Source organism: Carassius carassius, chromosome 32 (assembly GCF_963082965.1).
Source record: "Carassius carassius chromosome 32, fCarCar2.1, whole genome shotgun sequence".
Taxonomy (NCBI): domain Eukaryota; kingdom Metazoa; phylum Chordata; class Actinopteri; order Cypriniformes; family Cyprinidae; genus Carassius; species Carassius carassius.
This window is the reverse complement of record NC_081786.1, coordinates 28285682-28304174: the sequence shown is the minus strand read 5'-3', so window position 1 is coordinate 28304174 and position 18493 is coordinate 28285682. Positions and strand designations below refer to the sequence as shown.

Genomic DNA, 18493 nt, shown 5'->3' with positions numbered 1-18493 from the left:
AACAACAACAAAAAAATAAATAATATATTTATATATATATATATATATATATATATATATATATATATATATATATATATATATATATATATATATATATTTATTTATTTATTTATTTATTTTATTTTTTTGCTAGCTGGGATATGACTAGCAGCCCACCACATGGACTGTATGGATGTGCGTGGCGCGGATATATGGATAGCATCGCTTTTGTCTGGGAGGAGACAGATCTATCTGCCGGAGCAGGGGAGGTTGGCTGCTTCTTAAGCCAGTTATCTCAGCGCTCCACGCTGCTGGTGCTCTGCCAGCGCTCACAGCCCTCACCACATTAATGAGTCCAGCGAGTCCCGCTCTCTTCTGCAGGCAAATGATGGACGTGATACTAGCCCAAATAAAGCATACACACTCAGAAGGCAAGGCCTTATGGGAAGCAGTGATGCTGCAAACATGCCACACACAGAGCAAGGAAGGGAGCTAGAGCAAATTTAGTCCATGATACAGAGAAGGCAAACGCGCCTGCGGCACCGGGATGGGTGGAGGTCTGGGCGCTGAGCTGAGGGTAAGCGCCTTGCATTTCGGCTCTGACTTACGTACAGTTGTTCTTTCTTTCTTTCTTTCTTTCTTTCTTTCTTTCTTTCTTTCTTTCTTTCTTTCTTTCTTTCTTTCTTTATGACAGCCGCGTCTTCGCATCCTTTTGCTCCGCCTCATTGGTGCTTCCCCCATTCCTTAGTCTCTCTCTCTCTCTCTCTCTCTCTCTCTCTCTCTCTCTCTCTCTCTCTCTCTCTCTCTCTCTCAGAGCTCCAGGCCCATTGGTTGCCTGCCTTCCACCGTTATCTGCTCTCTCCCTTCTCCGGCTGTCTCCGCATCTCTCCTCGTCCTCTGTCTTCCCTACACTCGTGAAGAATGATTATCATACGGAAGGCGAGAGGAACTTCCCAGCGCGAGTGAACAGGAGAACAAGTGCGCAAAGGGAAGGACGCTGGAAAATACCATCAGCAGCGATTGGAAAGTTTGAGCGAAGACCACATTTCCAGACTGGTGGGTCCCTCGTGATTTTATTTCTGGCTGGATTGCTTTGATTGACCATCGCTCTGATTGAAGAGTTGAGTTTGTACAGCGCGTGTTTATTAGTTGGTGTAGTGCAGTTGCTACCAGACTCTTATAAACGAGCTTATAGCGACAGTGACCTATTGTAATAAGGTTAATGTAATCATATTAAACAGTTACTTTAATATCTGAAAAAGTAGATGAACATTTTTCACAAAAAAAGAATAAAAATAAATAAAACGTTTTTACAATGTAATAAGAAAGATTGCTCAGTATTCTTGTCTTGTTTTCCAGTATAAATTAACATTCTTAAATCAAGATGCATTTACTTGAGAAGGAAAACTGCTTAAGTTCTTAATTCTTGTTTTCTGAAGAATATAAAAATTATTCAGAATCCCCCCCCCCCATATATATATATATATATATATATATATATATATATATATAGATAGATAGATAGATAGATAGATAGATAGATTTTTTTTTAATTGTTATTGATAAATAACAAGACTTAATATCTTAAATGCAAAACAAGTCCAAAATACAAATCTTTTTTTTTTCTTTTCTTTTTTTTTTTAGTTAAATTATGGTGGGATGATTAAATGAGCATATTGAATGATTGAAGTTCAGTTGTTCTGAAGATTATAGTTTAGTTTTCTGTAATGCTACTGTACTTTTTTAAATGATACTTTTTTAATAATTTTTCCCCAATGCAAAGTCATTTGTTCTGTATCAAGAACTACGGCATTAGTGTTGTACAGCAAGCAGCCATATACTTTGTGTTAGCATGCAGCTCAAAGAGTCGTGCATGCTAATGTGGATGTTGTGAGAGGTAAACATGTCTCGCAACTCACACGCTGGTGGGCTTGTTCTCCAGAAGCTTTTGTGGGCTTGGTTTGTTGTGTGAAATGGCACTGCACAACCGTCCATATGGTTCTGGGTTGGACTTGCTGTTCAAAGGCTTGCAGACAAGTGAAATGAGCTGTTTTCAAGGAAGAATGCATGAGCATGTCTTTATAAGAAAGTGGGTTTCTTATGTAGTGTTCATATTTGTTTACACAATTTTTCCTCATTAAATATCAGATAGATTTGTATCACTGAGCATTCCCTATACCAGCTCATATATTTTGAGTGACACATTTGCTTTTCATATATGTAATTCTTTATCTTACTCATATGTCAACAAACAATCTCTAAAGTAACATGAGCATAACTGGTTGATCAAGATATTTATAAGAAACTGCAAATCAGAAGCCTTTCCTTCAGTTGTCTGCTAAGCGATGTGTAGCAAATGATCTTTTACGTTGCATGATGTAACTCAATCCAGCACTGTACTGTAGTCTGGATCTGAGACAGAGTGCACTTTGTTTTGTCTTAATGATCTATATTGTAAGACTCACACACTCAACGTTCTGAGTGAAAGGACAATGTATCCCATCTGCTAATACCAAACTTGTGATATTATGATTTTGGTTTTGGGTAAATTTAACGTACAGTTTTTGGTCTCATTAATCTATTCTTTATTCCAGAGCAAATGGTTTTACCTGAGGGTAAATTCCTATAACCTTATATTTTATTTAACTTTAATACTTTATTCCAGAACACTGTCATGCTGATATACATCAATATCACACGGCTGCTCATGTATTATTGCTTTTACATTTGGTAAACTTTAATCTGTGATTCTTAGGTCTCGTCCTTCTCATCACCACCTGCTTTTGGTGGTTACCAGTGTATTACAAAGGTACAAAACAGATTTCAGTACATCAATAAGTTGGTATATTAATATTATATCAGTTAAATTACGGTATTAAACTGTAAATTTAAGGTAAAACCTTTAAACCTAAAATGGTGTTACCTTATTTTTTATGGTATTCAACTGTAAATTTAATGTAAAACCTTCAAACCTAAAACAGTGTTTCCGTATTTTTTTACAGTATAATTCTGGCAACCACAGCTGCCGTTTTTTTACCGTATATTTTATGGATTATTTTTTACAGTGCACTAACACATGTAACAGCAACAAAAACACGAACAAACAATTTTTTATTAACTAACATTAACACGGATTATTAAATGTATTGTTCCATGATCGTTTGTATAGGTTTATGAGGATAGTCCAAGTCTTCTTCTCTGTTTTTAGTGTATTACTGTGGCAAAATTACAGTGCCATATACTGGTCTGGTATGTATACTAAATATGTTTGTATCGGTTTCATGGATTCATGTGTATGCAGATATTTCTTGATACAAGGGGAAAAAGATCGGATTGGGAAAGCTCTGGCTTCATGTGGCTGTGGCATTATTATTTAGTAATTAATCAATTAATGAGAAATCTGTTTGTCAGAATGGACATGCTTAATCTGTTTTACAGATTTGCTTATTTATTGCAATATTGAAAGGAGCATGTTTGCAATTATTTGTGTTTATGGAAATGCTGAATAACATTCGATAACTAAGGCATGATGTATCAATGACCAGAACATGGTATGTCAGTTTTGTATGTTGTTTTGTATATAGTGTGAAGAAGACTTGTGTTTACTTTAATTGTGCAGAGAACTGCTGAGGGTGAAATGGCTGATGTTCATTATGCATGAAGGCCACATCAGTAATTGCGATCATGATTTCTATGCATGACGTTCAACCATTCATTGATTCCCCATCATAATCAATATTAAACCATGATCTATATCTGAATAGCTGGGCCAGTTTAAAATTAATCTTGACTTTGGTGTAGGGCTGTATAGGAGAGTGTGGAGTGTGAAGTAGATGGGAGATTAACACCAGCACTCACCTACTGGCACAACACGCACCCGCGGGCGTTCATCTTGCTGGGCTGCTCGCCTGATCGCCCGACAGTCAGGCGTGTCAGAAACACAGGGGTTTGCATGAGCTATGTGCTCTGCAGGCTTGTGACAGCACATCAGTCGGAGTGAGACTCACTGCCTGCACTAGAGCCACCGCCAGTTAGTCATCGCTGTGTGGCATCACGTTCAGTGGAAGAGGGGGAGGATTACCGCTGCTTTTCTTAGAGGGATCAAGCTTCCTCTGACCAGGCTTAGTGGAGCACTGCTTTAAGAGAGGAAGCTTTCAGTGCATCCCCATGTTAGGCTCTTCTTTATAGCACTGTGAGAATTGTGTCTGAAAGCTTTGTGACTCTACGCCAGCAGATGATGGAAAGGGACGTCATTTGGATTGATTTCACTTGACTGATTAACTTGACCTCAGTGCAGGCTACAGTTAGTCATGCACTAGTACTGAAAAATAATAATTAACTACATGCACTGACTATACACTAATATATCCACTTACCTAAAGGATTATTAGGGACACTATAGTAATAATGTGTTTGACCCCCTTTCGCCTTCAGAACTGCCTTAATTCTATGTGGCATTGATTCAACAAGGTGCTGAAAGCATTCTTTAGAAATGTTGGCCCATATTGATAGGATAGCATCTTACAGTTGATGGAGATTTGTGGGATGCACATCCAGGGCACGAAGCTCCCGTTCCACCACATCCCAAAGATGCTCTATTGGGTTGACATCTGGTGACTGTGGGGGCCATTTTAGTACAGTGAACTCATTGTCATGTTCAAGAAACCAATTTGAAATGATTTGAGCTTTGTGACATGGTGCATTATCCTGCTGGAAGTAGCCATCAGAAGATGGGTACATGGTGGTCATAAAGGGATGGACATGGTCAGAAACAATGCTCAGGTAGGCCGTGGCATTTAAACGATGCCCAATTGGCACTAAGGGGCCTAAAGTGTGCCAAGAAAACATTCCCTACACCATTACACCACCACCACCAGCCTGCGCAGTGGTAACAAGGCATGATGGATCCATGTTCTCATTATGTTTACGCCAAATTCTGACTCTACCATCTGAATGTCTCAACAGAAATCGAGACTCATCAGACCAGGCAACATTTTTCCAGTCTTCAACTGTCCAATTTTGGTGAGCTCGTGCAAATTGTAGCCTCTTTTTCCTATTTGTAGTGGAGCTGAGTGGTACCCGGTGGGGTCTTCTGCTGTTGTAGCCCATCCGCCTCAAGGTTGTGCGTGTTGTGGCTTTACAAATGCTTTGCTGCATACCTCGGTTGTAACGAGTGGTTATTTCAGTCAAAGTTGCTCTTCTATCAGCTTGAATCAGTCGACCCATTCTCCTCTGACCTCTAGCATCAACAAGGCATTTTCACCTACAGGACTGCCGCATACTGGATGTTTTTCCCTTTTCACACCATTCTTTGTAAACCCTAGAAATGGTTGTGCGTGAAAATCCCAGTAACTGAGCAGATTGTGAAATACTTAGACCAGCCTGTCTGGCACCAACAACCATGCCACGCTCAAAATTGCTTAAATCACCTTTCTTTCCCATTCTGACATTCAGTTTGGAGTTCAGGAGATTATCTTGACCAGGACCACACACCTAAATGTGTTCCTGTAGCTCAATTAGTAGAGCATTGCGCTATCAAGCGCAAGGTTGGGGGTTCAATTCCCTGGGAACACATGATAGGTAAAAATTGATAGCCTGAATGCACTGTAAGTCGATAAATGTAATTTTTTATTAAATTTAATTTAAATGCATTGAAGCAACTGCCATATGATTTTCTTGATTAGATAATTGCATTAATGAGAAATTGAACAGGTGTTCCTAATAATCCTTTAGGTGAGTATATATATATATATATATATATATATATATATATATATATATATATATATATATATACATATATACATTAGTCATTGCTTTTTGCTTTATGCTTTTAGCCATGCTTTTAGCTGCATGCTTTTTAGCACTCTTTGAGTGTGCTCTGGCTTACATGCCAGCTGCTTTGTACATCATGAGGAGAAAATCTATCTAGTCTCTTCACCCTATTATTCTCTTTCTTTTTCTCAGTTTATTTAGTCTACTTTTCCTTTGGAGTTTTGTGTTCTGAGTTAAGTTTTGCTGTGATGCCGTGTCTCTGAGTTCACCTCAAGTCTATGACCGCCTCAGAACTTCAACCAGCCCACAACTGGCTTCCTGAAGAACAATGTCTGGCCATCAGTTTGTGATCACAAGCTCAAGCGCACTTGGGTTATGCAGCAGGAAACAAACACCGAACCAAGTCCACCTTCAAATGGCTTAAGAAAAACAACATTAAGATTTTGGAGTGGCCAAATCAAAGTCTGGACCAATTGAAATGCTGTGGCATTACCTTCACAGCCCTGTCATGCTCAAAAACCCTCCAATGTGGCTGAATTAAAACAATTCTGCAAAGAACAAAAATTTTCCACAGCGATGTGAAAGACTCATTACCAGTTATCGCAAATGCTCAATTGCAGATGTTGCTATTAAAGCTGGCACAACCAGCTATTCGATTTAAGGGGGCAATTACTTTTTCACGTAGTGCCAGTCAGGTTTGAACAGCTTTTTTCCCTATCATTTCAAAACTGTATTTTGTATATAGTTGGGTTATCTTTGTGTAATATTAAAATTAGTTTGATGACCTGAATCATTAAAGTATGACAAATATGCAAATAAATAAATTAAATAAAAAAACAGTGTGGGGGCAAAAACTTTTTAAACCACTAAACCACTAAACCACTAGGACTAAACCACTGTATAGTCAGCCACTGTAATGTGTCAGTCATATAGAATGTTAATTTTGTTGCTTCTTTCAATATATTTAAAGTGATAGTTCACCCAAAAATGAAAATCCTGTCATTAATTACTCACTCTCATGTCGTTCCAAGCCCATTAGACCTTCGTTTACCTTTCCGTGTTTTACGGAACACAACTAAGATATTTTTGTTGAAATCCGAGAGCTTTCTGACCCTTTATAGACAGCAATGGAACTGAAATGTTCCCAGACCCAGAAATGTAGTAAGGACATTGTCCATGTGGCATCAGTGGCTTAGTCACTGAGGGTGAGTAATTAATGACAGAATTAAAATTTTTGGGTGAACTACGTCTTTAATGCTTTTTGTTTACAAAGAGTAGGGCTTACTAGTCCATTAATGACTAAAGTCAAAGCTCCACAGTGAACACATAATCTCATTAATTTGAAAGCCACGTGCTAATATCATTCAAAATAAGACTGAGTCTACTGTTCTGCAGTTTTACTGAGGATGTTTATGGTCGATAGTATTTGACTCCATATGATTTATTGTTTATGTTTTTTGCCATGTTTATATCACCCTGAAAAGCATAAACTAAATGAATGTGTGTAGTTGTATTAAAACTATTATTCTAGTCAGGATATAATGCTAATAAATTCCACTTTTTTTGTGCATGTCATTACATCTCATGTACAGCAAGCCTTTGAGCTCATTTGCAGCAGCTGATTGTTTACAGTTTGCTGGAAGTCATAACTCGTACACTTTGTCACAGGCTATATGAATACGATTCATATTTGGCCACTACATTATATTTGACTTTAAATTAGCTGCTTGTGCAGCGTTTGAGCTATAAAGATGTTGGCAGCATGTGAACTCATGTGAAAAAGCATGTGAACAAGAATATCACCAACATCATGAGAGTGTCATGCTTACAACAGCTCATGGCTCACTGTGACAGCTTCCATAAATATTCGGTTTAGATATTTTGGGTATAATGTACATAGATATGAATGTTTTCATGTTTGTGAACATTTAACCCATCCACCAGCCAGTGCCATTCTTTGTGGATGCAGGATTGGAAAAACAGTCAGAAAATCCCTGGAAAATGCTAATTTCAAGACTTCCCGCTGGATTTTTAACCTCTGTCTTTGAATGTTAATGGCATTCAGTGAATGTCTATCAATGGAAATAAGCATTTGAGATTAATTGTTACAGAGGGAAAAATAGTCCTCCCCACACAGGGTTAAGAAGAGTAGAGTGATATTGGAAAATGATTACAAAACAGTCATCCATAATTCATCAAGCATATTGGTGAGGGCACATGACTCTTATTATGGCTGTTCTTTAAATCAGATTTGTCGGTTTTGATCACTGCAAACTCTTCTAGTCACATGACTGAAATATTGGGCAAATATTACCCTGTCTAATGGATAATTCGGTAAGACAAGTGATACCACTGGGACTGAATGTGTAATAGATGAGAAGAGCACAATCATGATTTGATGGTTGTTTCAGAGCAGATGTTCTCAGCTCATTCTTGCACACATTGTTGGATTTGATTTTGATCAAATGCAAACTGTAATCAGGGATGATGATTGTAAGTTATTGTTATCATTATGGAACAATGGTTTTCAATTTATTTTGAAAAAGGAAATAAACAATAGATTAGTTGTCATCAATTTGGTTTCCTAAATATTAACCAAGATTTAGTGTGCGGTTACGCATATCTACCATGATTACAAATCCTAAACCAAATCACAAAGTGCATTGTTTTAAACCCCATAATCATGTACTTAATACCTAAATAGTTGACTGAATGTATTCTGGTATTATCACTCCATTTCAGTGCACATTATAAGTGAATTAAATATTAACCCATGACATTTCTCTTTCATTTCTTTTGGTACATCGAAAACATGAAGTTCAACAACTGCTTAAGTAGCAAATATCTTTGCATTACCCTACATTGCACTCAATGTTTTTGTTCTTTTTGATGAGAAAAAAGGATTGCTGAGATTTACCAGTAAACTCTCTGACGCCAATATAAGTGTGAAAAAAAGCTAATATTTTAATGGGAAAATTAAAGAAAGTACAGTCTGATATTATACTTTATGATAATGACTAATAATTCAGAAAAAAATGCACTGAATTTGGTGACCAATGACCAAACCCAGTCACTTAGTTTGTCGAAGACCTGCAACACTTCAGTATAAAAATGAAAATGCTTTTGAATTTCAATGGAAAATGTTGAAATACTGAGCTGTGTAAAATGTGAGGGCATCACAAAACTCCCTAACAGACCAATATTCTTTAAGTAAAGCTGTCAGAGAAAAACCCTCATACAGTTTTGACTATTCAGGAGAATGAAAAGCTGAAATGGTGAGATCTGTCAGCCAACAAATGAAGCTCACTTATTGTTGATTGCATCTCTTTTCATTTTACGAAAACTTTTTTTGTGTGTGTTGAAATTACTCACCTAGCTACGAGTGCAATTACTTTGAGCTATCGATTTCTATTGCCTCTGCTCTTTAGGCTTCCAGAACACCTTGATAGCTCATTTTGACATTCGTAAAATCAATCAAGTGCACTGCCTGTACTGTTTGCAGGAAAGCGAGAGGTTGGGCCCCAAATAAAACTTAAAGCACTGGAAAGAAAACAACCATCTCAAAGCACAATATGGAAGGGTCTTTCATGAAAATTCAATAATAGAATATGCAAAACAAAATTTCTCTTTGTGTTTAATTTGGTTAAATGATTTAAGCTAGAAACAAGATTCCAGTAATTGGCTTAATGCATTTCAGGCTTGAGGTCCAGTTGTACTGTATATACTGTACTTAATGTATGTTTCTGCGTTCATTCATCTTCATTACAGCAGCAAACTTTAGATCAGCAGATAGACGATACATTTAAAATATGTAGTGTTAGGTAGGCCTATTGTTTTTATTAAAACAGTAACTTAAGGTACATGGTTCAGTAGTGTGTTCATAAAAGCATGTCTTGAAAAAAGTCACAATCAACTGAAATGTTGATAAAACTGAACATTTAAATCAACATTATAACACTACAGGTCCAATATACATCCAATTAACAGCATATTGATTGATTAAAAGCTTGAATTAATAATATTTATTGTATATTGTTTCATTCTTTCTGCTTCAGCATTTTCTTAAACAACTTACCATCCAGCACCAGCATATTATACATATATATATTTGAAGAAAAAAAAATGAAAAAATACTATGTCAGATTTAGAATGATGATCAAAAGATAGATGGAATAGATCACTTCCATCAACAGTCCCAAAGTTATCTACTAACTACAAGCTAATCCTGTCTGAATGATGCACTGGTCATTGTAGCACAAGGTGGTGAAGTCATGACTCATGGGCTATTAAAGGTAATAACATGATACAATGACATACCCAAAACCTGTTTGCATGCACAAACCATATACATTTATCAAATACTAAGGCAAATGCACAGAGAGGTGTGGAGAGAATTGTAAGACCAAGAGACAAAAGTGAGTGCCAGGGGCGCTTTTGTCAGCGGTTTTGTGAAGAGGCGAGTGAGACCCCCAGCTGCATGCTGGAATTGCCCTACTTCCAAAAGTTACCTCTTGCTATTGTTTGTCCTGGATTTACTAAGCACTGACTGAGCCAACAACATTCACAAATTGGTGTACTATTGTGGTTTATTTTTTGGAAACACAGCTATTTCTTTTGAAACGTTAATTTGCAAGGTCTTTTTGTTTCAATAAAAACCTGCATGAGGCATTAGAAAACAGAAACAACATTGCCTGTTTTAGCACAGTCTGTTTGAAAGCAGAGGAAGGTGCTGCCCGCGTCTTGCTCTGACCTATTTTTTACAGCCCTGCCCAACACTTGCTGTATGGAGCTCCAAAATAGCTCAGTAAGAAAAGTGGTGCAAGCATTTCCATCTTGCATAACCGGCTGATCATTCTTTTGGCCAGCCAAGGCACTGAGAAGTATAGCAGTGTACACTGAGAGTAACACGAGCAGGCGGATAATTGCATCAGGGCGTTTCCAGACTTGTAGTGACACATTTTCACCAAGTACTGCGAGGCTGGGAAGGGATTCGTCTAACCCTCTTTTTTGACATACCAAGTAATGCTAGTATGCGAGAGCTTTATGCCATCACTGATTAAAGGACTAACAGACTACTGTATCTTTTTGTAGAATGTATTAAAAAGAAAGTTAAATAGTCATAGTCATTTTAGGTTCTATGTTTACACAACACACTAAAACATGTTGATCTCCATTTGTTGATGTTTTCACCTCAATTCAGAGGACTCTTAAAAGTTGGTTATCGTTAAACCCTATTTCTGTGGACTTCATAGCCTTCAGGTTCCCAAATGTGGATTTTTTTAATCTTTCCCAAATGTGGATCAGCTGCTTCACATCCTGCTAAATGTTTCTCTCTTGCTCATGGTATACAGCTCTTCTGGATGAATCATTCATAAAGCTATTGCCTAACTAAAGTGTTAGGGCTGTTCGTCCTCTGTATTCTCTTTTATATAATCTGAGAATATCTGTAGAACAAATTTGGATGGAACACATTTTCTAAACAATGTTTGTGTTATCTTTTTTCTGACCTCTAAAATGTTATGTACTAACTGGGACGGGATTTTGCTCTGGTCATGTAAACTGGATGAGAGCATCACCAAATCTTATGAAATAACCAAGACATAAATGCGATTTAGTTTTATAAATTACATATAATTGATGTATTTTACCATTATAATTATGTACATTATAATTGTTATAACAATTGTAAAGGTATAATTGCTACTATAGCAGTCTGTCAATATAAATTATTGGATATTTGAATTCGAATTCTTATTGATAAAATTGTATTTTTACACATTTACTACAGTAAAATGTAGCTTTTATTATGGTACACTGAGAAAAAAAAAATTAATGATCATGAATCCTGTCTGAATAGGTGTTGTTTTGGTATGTGGTTCATACTGTCTCTATGTCTGTGCATTAGCTCTTTACTGTTGGTGTTGTACGGCTCTGTTGTACTGGTTCATGGTGAAGGGTTTGTTTTAAGCGTGAAGGACACTAGAATCTGTCATGTCTGGCAGGCAGCCCTCTCTGGATACATCTGCCCGAGTGCTGCAGATCCTCTCAGGGTGTATGCTGTGCTGCTGAGGGCTATTTCAGTGAGTCAGTGTGGATGTGTCTGAGACTCCATTGTGACTATAGACCAGGCGACATCGGGGGATTTCATTTCCAAATCTCTGACATTCATAAGCTTGCTAACCGCTAATCCACATCTGTGCAAAGCAACCCATCATCCAGCTGCTGAGCATGCAGAGGAACTGTGTGAATGACTGACTGAAAAAAGTACCATCTAAAAGAATGTGAGGTGTATTTTGTGGATCTGTGCCTGTATTTATAATACATTATAACAGTATTCTTAAGGCATTATAATGAATGCATAACACATTATAAAAAACGTATAAGTTATATCATCTCATGAATATTGATAAGGACAGTTTTAATATATTATAATATTTACTTATTTGTGGTTATAGCTTTTAAGGGTATGATACTTTATAACACAGTGAACATGTTGCATCAACTTTTACAATGGATTATATTTCTCAGTTATAATGTATTATAAGTCTCATATCTTGCCATTTTTCAGGATGCTACTTTACTTAAAGTGGTCAGAAGTCCACTTTTAAGTAGTAGTAATAATAATAATAATAATAATAACAGTCATAAGATCAAATATCAGATCAGATGAATGTGTAATATGACACATTTGCTTTGAACTATTCTTATTGTAATATCAGTTTGATTATTTTGATGGTACCCTTTAGACAACTAACTCTGTGACTACATATCAACTAGCGGTCATTAGAGTATTATTATGTCTGCTACTGTAAATATATGCTAAAACTTTATTTTGATAGTCAACCAACAGATAAACTGACTATAAGTGTCTTTGCAAGTACGTCAGCTTGTTCTACCATACTAGATTCTACCATTCTTGAGCATATTGTATTAATACTGTATTAATACTAATAGTTGTCATGTAGTTGCAAAGTTGCTTATAGTCGTATGTAATATGGTGTTCATTGTGTGTTATAAATAATGATACTCTTAAACTTATAACCGGAAATACATAAGTATTATGATGTATTATAATTGTTGTTATGATTATTCATGAGTTGATATAACATATTATAAGTTTTTTTTATATATAATGCATTATGCATCCATTATAATGCCTTAAGAATACCTTTATAATGTATTATTATTACAGGCTTCATAGAAAGTGTTACCCAGGGTGCGATTTGCCGGGGGGGGGGGGGGGGGTGGGGGGGGGGATGCATGGGATTTCCCCCTTTCTGGTCAATGTATCCCTGCCTCTGCTTAATTATTTTTATCCCCGGTGGGGAAAAATTTATTCCCCCCTCAAAGTAATTAGTGCTATTACACTAGTGGCGAGACGGATCACAAAACCTATTACGGATCCGTGGTTTGATTAAAGTCAATTTTATTTTAAAATGCGCTACTTTCGCAGCCTCTCTGCATTCACCACTCTGCAGACTTGCTCAATGTCCCGCCCACGGCGCTATCTGATTGGTTACACCTTACGAGTAATAGCCTATCAACACTTGCGAGACGGTTGAAGCCGGTCAGCTGGATAGTGGAGTTGCTAACTTGGCGACAAATCTAGCGACTTTTTGGACAATCATTATTTAGTATCTGAGACTCTCTGGTGCTGCCGCACGAGCGCGAGGTCTCTCTTTCCCAGCGCGAGCCTCTCTCTCTGCATCAGCAGCACTTTCAGTAAAAAAAAAACAAAATTCTGTCGCTTCTAACTCTATTTTACAAGCAAGTATAGCCGACATCAGTCACAGCACAACCACTGACTTTATCGTATTTCATTAGTGCAGATTAATGTTTGAGAGCTGGTTATGTAGTCTTAATGGACCGCGTTTCAGTCATTATAATATTCATTTCCCTTGTCTGACAACAGAAACATTCAAATATAGTAATAAAAACAGTTTAATTGAGAATTAAATTAAATGGCTAAATTAAATTGCAGTATATGAGCATAGGGAGGCAATACAATACCGCGCACTTACGTCATAAATATGCTAATTAGTGCATGACGTCATCAAGTTCATGTTCTCATTATTTTTTTTATGAATTATGATGTTTCAAAACTACCCCCCTCTGTTTTTTTTTCACAAATTGCACTCTGGTGTTACCAATGTTTTTTACTTAAAAAAAAAAAAATAATAAAGATCACAGTAAAGTAACAGCACTCCTCTCCTCAACAAGACACTTGATTTGAGGAATCATTCGTGTCCAAATCACGAACAGTGCTAAAACAGTTATACGCTGATGCTTAATAGTTAAGCACTATTACATGAGCATGAGAGTGTATTTTACACTGCAGTTCAATAAACAAGAGGTTATTATGGAGTTATGCACAATTTGAACACAACACTGTTGAGTAAATGATTCAATGACTCATTTACAAAGCCATCCACAAGTTTTATTCCTGAATACATCAGTGTTTTGAACAAATCATTTCAGTAAATAATTAATTGACATATTCACATAATTGTCATAGTCACAGATAGTCATAACTGTGTTCATAGTTAATTATTTATATTTCCTAGACAATAATTATTTGAGCTCCACACATATAAGATTTTGCTGAAATATTTTACATCGAAATTTAATAGCAATGAACATTCAATAATTTTGAACTTCCTTCGCAAACTTTTCCTCTTCTTTACTCACTTTACTTTAATGAGACTGCAGTGTTTGTGGGAGGACAGTTTGGTCTTGTTGTTTATACACAGGTATTAATACGTATCATTTACAAACACAAAACGTACCGTTCTGTGTGTTTTTTACTGATGCTAAAATGTACAATTTAGATGTATTTAAACATTTAAAAAGTTATCTTTTATATCATTAAGATATTCATATCAATACCTTTTTAGAGATTTAGATTTTAAGCCCCTAAACCTAAACCAACCCATTTAGTGAAATATACATTTTTATAATTTTATCAATAAACGATTTAGATTTTAAGCCCCCTTCACCTGCTTCCAAACCTTAACCTAGCTATTTTATAGTGAATATAAAAGGATTTAAAACGTAATTGACCAAAATATGCATGGAAATGACCATTTTAGTAACAAAATAGCATAAAAAATATTTTTATAGTCGCTAATCCCACTCCTTGAAACTGTAAAGAGTGCGTCAGTCAACATGGGCTTTGATGCTTTCGGTCACTGGATTCGCTGCTCGGGATGGAGATGAAGGTTACAAAAAAAAAAAAAAGAGGTTTGGATTTGGGTCCGTTCCTCGCACTCGTATGGATTCTGAAGATTTGGATTACAGCGCACAAAAAAAAATACAAAATTATCATAATTTTGTTGTGTTTTTGGTGTATTTCATGGTTTATTGTCAGTCACAGCATGTCGGAAAATGCCTTTTGTGTCCCTAGGCCATATAAGTAAACATTTCATGACAAGTAATGGTTAATTGATTGCAGATTTTTATTTTATTTTAAGGGTTTTACGTGTAGTCTTGTTTAACATTATATAGCTATATTCTTAAGAGCTGGCAGCGGAAATCACACAGAACAGAACAAAATGTTATAATTTCATATTAAGTAAATGAGTGAACAATTTAATAATGCAACAGAAAACATAAGGCCATTGATATGAGAACTAAAAGAACAATAATAATAAAATTAATGCCGCAATTTCAATATTCATAAGGATTCATTTTTAGGTGCTGTCAATACGTCAGTATTGTACATTAAGTAAAAGGGATTGTTTTGTAGAACCACGTTTTACGGAAAATACATACAAATTATCTCTATATTAAATTATTTATATTTTTTTTTTTGAGGGCCTGTCCTTCAGTACTGATGAAAGGCTACAAATCCCTCTCCAAAAGTCCTAGTACTGTTCTGGTCGATCTGCATTGTTGGATTGTGGCTCCAATCAGATCCAAGGACCTGTTGTATAAATAGTATTAAAGGGATGGGTTACCTCAAAATTAAAATTTGTTCATGTTATCATTAAAGCTGAATGATTTTCTCGAAGGAAGATATTTTAGAGAATGTTGGTAACCAAACACTTAATGGTAGTCATTGACCCTTTCAGTTTTTATTTATTTATTTATTATTATAATTTTTTTTTTCATACAATGAAATTCAGTGGCTACCAGCGACTGTTTGGCTACCAACATTCTTCAAAATATCTTCTTTTGTGTTCAGCTGAAGAAGTTTGTAACAACTTGAGAGTGAGTACATGATGACAGAACTTTCATTTTTGGCTGAACTAGCCCTATAAGGGATTGTTTGAAGTATGACCAATAAGGATGCTTGCCTAGTAATATACTAAATGTTAAACAAACAAAAAGAACATTCCGTATCACGTTGTTGTTGAGAAATATGAGAAGTTTTCTGATTTGTTTCCCGTGCAGGTCATGAATGCTGGTTGCTGTAGTGTGTGGAGGCATGTCATGTAATGCTCCTGCTGTGACGGGGCGATGGCTGCTGTGGTCCCGCCCCTGTGCTGCTGGTGTTGGCTGGCTCTGGCTGTCAGTCAAATGGCAGGATGGTGTAGGGCTCTGGTTGCGTGACTGCTGGGCAACACCTGTCACAGTGTGTTCCTATCTGAGACAGATATGAGCTGACAGCTCGAAGACTTGCTCTCTCTCTCTCTCTCGCACTTCCTTGCTATCTCAAGGTTTAATGCATAAGAGGAAGGGCATATATATATACAGTATACGATATATAGAGCATTTTGTTGGCTATTTTACAGTTGCTAATTAATGATAAGTAAGTTATTTTTGGTGAATTGGCCAAATGGGTTTGATCAGAATTGATTTGTGATTCAGTTAGATTTGTTTGGAGGTTTCTATCATTTGTAGAGGTTTCTTTAACAAAAGTAGATGTTTGCCTGCAATCAACTGAAACTATTTTTGGAGAGGTAACTTTGAGAAAACAGTCCTGAGTACAGGGTTGTTCATAACGAAAGTGCATTTATTCTGCTCTGTTCATACTCTGCTCTAATGCAAGAGTATACAATGAATTAAATAAATTACCAGAAAATTACCACATATTTTAAAAAGGCACTCCGATTTTTTTTATTGCTTTTAAAATAATTTGTAAATTAATAATTAAGAAAAATAATTATAATTTCTCACAAAAAAAGTGTTCAAATGTATTACTTTTGTGTTTTTTTTGCATTTATGGAACTCTGCATAGTCACTGCATAGGCCTGTACTGAGGGGGGCTGTATTCACAGCAAACAAAATAAATATTGCATGATATTACTGTACATGATATGTAATAGTTAAACAATTGCAAATATGAATTACATTATTTAATCCTTCAAAATTAGTTGGCAGAAGTCACAAAGAATACAACCCGAATTCCGGAAAAGTTGGGACGTTTTTTAAATTTTAATAAAATGAAAACTAAAAGACTTTCAAATCACATGAGCCAATATTTTATTCACAATAGAACATAGATAACATAGCAAATGTTTAAACTGAGAAAGTTTACAATTTTATGCACAAAATGAGCTCATTTCAATTTTGATTTCTGCTACAGGTCTCAAAATAGTTGGGACGGGGCACGTTTACCATGGTGTAGCATCTCCTTTTCTTTTCAAAACAGTTTGAAGACGTCTGGGCATTGAGGCTATGAGTTGCTGGAGTTTTGCTGTTGGAATTTGGTCCCATTGTTGCCTTATATAGATTTCCAGCTGCTGAAGAGTTCGTGGTCGTCTTTGACGTATTTTTCGTTTAATGATGCGCCAAATGTTCTCTATAGGTGAAAGATCTGGACAGCAGGCAGGCCAGGTTAGCACCCGGACTCTTCTACGAAGCCATGCTGTTGTTATAGCTGCAGTATGTGGTTTTGCATTGTCCTGCTGAAATAAACAAGGCCTTCCCTGAAGTAGACGTTGTTTGGAGGGAAGCATATGTTGCTCTAAAACCTTTATATACCTTTCAGCATTCACAGAGCCTTCCAAAACATGCAAGCTACCCATACCGTATGCACTTATGCACCCCCATACCATCAGAGATGCTGGCTTTTGAACTGAACGCTGATAACATGCTGGAAGGTCTCCCTCCTCTTTAGCCCGGAGGACACGGCGTCCGTGATTTCCAACAAGAATGTCAAATTTGGACTCGTCTGACCATAAAACACTATTCCACTTTGAAATAGTCCATTTTAAATGAGCCTTGGCCCACAGGACACGACGACGCTTCTGGACCATGTTCACATATGGCTTCCTTTTTGCATGATAGAGCTTTAGTTGGCATCTGCTGATGGCACGGCGGATTGTGTTTACCGACAGTGGTTTCTGAAAGTATTCCTGGGCCCGTTTAGTAATGTCATTGACACAATCATGCCGATGAGTGATGCAGTGTCGTCTGAGAGCCCGAAGACCACGGGCATCCAATAAAGGTCTCCGGCCTTGTCCCTTACGCACAGAGATTTCTCCAGTTTCTCTGAATCTTTTGATGATGTTATGCACTGTAGATGATGAGATTTGCAAAGCCTTTGCAATTTGACGTTGAGGAACATTGTTTTTAAAGTTTTCCACAATTTTTTTACGCAGTCTTTCACAGATTGGAGAGCCTCTGCCCATCTTTACTTCTGAGAGACTCTGCTTCTCTAAGACAAAGCTTTTATAGCTAATCATGTTACAGACCTGATATCAATTAACTAGATGTTCTCCCAGCTTAATCTTTTCAAAACTGCTTGCTTTTTTAGCCATTTGTTGCCCCCGTGCCAACTTTTTTGAGACCT

The 18493-nt window shown here is 36.7% G+C and overlaps 1 protein-coding gene across 2 annotated transcripts in view; it reads left to right on the top strand.

The window, feature by feature from the left end:
- Positions 1 to 422: 422 nt before the first annotated feature.
- Positions 423 to 18493, top strand: part of myt1lb (myelin transcription factor 1-like, b) — a 119137-nt gene continuing 101066 nt past the window's right edge. Inside the window, exons 1-2 of one of the 2 annotated variants that reach the window (XM_059520895.1) lie at positions 423 to 559; positions 797 to 1038. The gene's annotated coding sequence lies outside the window, so the exon portion shown is untranslated. The other variant, XM_059520896.1, reaches the window with a different exon arrangement.